The sequence below is a fragment of the Crocuta crocuta genome, unplaced genomic scaffold (assembly GCF_008692635.1).
Source record: "Crocuta crocuta isolate KB4526 unplaced genomic scaffold, BGI_CrCroc_1.0 scaffold271, whole genome shotgun sequence".
Taxonomy (NCBI): Eukaryota; Metazoa; Chordata; class Mammalia; order Carnivora; family Hyaenidae; genus Crocuta; species Crocuta crocuta.
Window position 1 is genome coordinate 6,940,912 of NW_027527824.1, and position 2,403 is coordinate 6,943,314.

Here is a 2,403-nt window from a genome sequence, read left to right on the forward strand (position 1 = left end):
GCCCTGCCCCGGGTGGGGGGGTGGGGGTGCCCCCTCCCTTCCCCCTCACTGCTGGGCCCTCCCTGGGCTTGCTGGCGGGACAGAAGCCTCTGCCCCCTCTGATAGCCCAGAGCTCCCTGGAGCCCCACACCTCTAGAGCTGACCCCTGCAGGCCCTGAGATGGCTGAGACCCAGTGCTGGCAAGGCCTGAAGACACAGTGGCCCTGATGAATGAGACGTAAGTGAATATTACTGCTCTCAGTCTGGCCATCGGGCGTGATCTGTCATCTTTCACCCAGCGCCTTCCCATTCCCCCAGAGGCAGGCTCCATATTAACAAGTCCTCTGCTTAGGAATATAAATGGGGCATTTGGAATTGCTCCTGACAGCCTGAAGGCTGCTAATGCACTCAGGCCTTGGGAGGGGAGGGGGGGGCTGGAGGGGGGACTGGGTGTGACTCCGAGGTGCCCTTGGCCAGCCAGGCAGGCCCCACTGCTTCTGAGGTGTCAGCCTGCTTCTGAGGAAGTTGGCCCTGCTCCCTTGACCAGGGCTCAGCAGCGGCTGGCTGGCTCTCAGACTTCCACCCCCCACCCCTCAGAGCTGAAGGGGAACCTGAGGGGACTCTCTCCTCCTCTTTGAGGCACAGCCCCCCACCATCTCAGTACAGAAGGAAGTCAGTAGAGACCATGACTGCTGTCATAGACACTGCAGTATCTGCTCCTCCAGCTTCACGTTGTGCATTCCTGGGAACCTTCTCTTCTCTCCCCTGGGGCTAACTACCTGGCCCTTTGGGGCACACTGGACCCTTCAGAGGGTGGGAGAGGATGGAGGGAGCCTTGCCAAGTTCAGATGTGGCTCTGGCCCCCATCAGATGCCTGGGGCTGTGTACTCAGGTGGACTTGGGGTGGCCAACCGAGGGGGCTCTGGTGCCAAGGCTCTGGCCCTGGGTGGGACACCCGGTCTAGTGGGGGGATGCCTGGGGAAGGGGACAAATTTATGGTCCTGAAATGTATTCTGGGTCCATGCGGAGGTATCTGTGGTATTCACTGCAGCAGGTGAGGGTGGGGAGAGCACAGCTGAGGGGCATAGAGGAGGGAAGATCAGAGAAGGCTTCTTGAAGGGAGTGCATGGGTGGGAAGGGCTGGCGGGAGGGCTGTGGACCTTCACTCAGGGCCGCATCATGGCCCCGGGGCAACCTTCCTTGGTTGGTCGACTGCCCCATCAGCCAGGGTGGCATAGGAGGCAGATGAGGTGAAAAGGGTGAATGGGAGTCTGGTGTGGTTTGGCCTATTGGGGCCGCAGTGTCCTGGCTTCTAAGCTACAGTAGTGGGTAGAGTCTCCCGGTGGGTGCTGCCACCGTGGGTGTGCCCATCAAGGGGAGGTCCCTCCTTTACTGCTCATTGCTCTGCCCTAGGCCTGGGTGGGTGTGGATGTGTCAGTTGCAGTTAACTTTATGGCCACTAGAGGGCAGTCCCAGCCCACGTTTCCCTCCTTCCTCAAGACGAGGGTCCCCGGACAGGGATGGCTGATGGGGTGGGGGGTGCCAGTGCTGGTGCCAGGCTGAGATTCCTTGTGTCTGGAGTGCAGGCACCTGTTCTGCTGCCTCTACTAGTGCCTGATCTCTTCTTCCCAAGTTAGGGGAGAAAAATCTCAGGAAATTTTGAAGAAATGGGGAAAAAATTATTTTGTGTAAACATTTTAATATCTATGATACTCTTAGTGCCTTTTACAAAAACATGTTAGAAGCATTAAAACGTCTTTGTAGAAGACCATGCAGCTGGTGGTCAACATCTCGGGTTCTGGCAACAGACCCCCTAGTTGGAAGCCTAGCCCCAACACCTGATTGCTGGGTGACCTTGGGTGGGCGAGATAACGTCTCAGTAGCCCCATCTGTAAAATGGGGACGATGACTCCTCCCTCACAGGTTGATTGTGAGAACAGACACCATGGGGGGCACTGAGCACTGCCCAGCATATAGTAAGGGCTCCAGTGTTTTCACCATAAGGAATTACTTTTGATTTACGTGGAAGAGCATAGGCCCCAAATTAAGACAAAAACACTATTTTCCTTCCATTAATATTTTAAAGGACTCCCTCTCCCCACACTCAATAAAGTAAAAGAACTAGAAAAACTTCCTCTGTACCCTGACATTTTCTAGGCCTTCCTATAAATGAGTGAGCACCAATTTGCACCTTCATTTATACCTCACATTTCCTGAGGGGCACCCCAGTGCCCCTCTGGGATGGGGCAGGGGCACTTAGGCTCCCATCCCCCTTGCTGGCACCATGATGCTTCTGCACCCTGGCTGCACAGCTGAAGTCACAGCAGTTCGCTGGAAAAACTAGCATATCTGAACTCCACCCCCAGGGGGCCCCCCTCACATGGTCTGGGATGGAGCCCAGCCCCCCCCCCCCCCCCCCCCGGG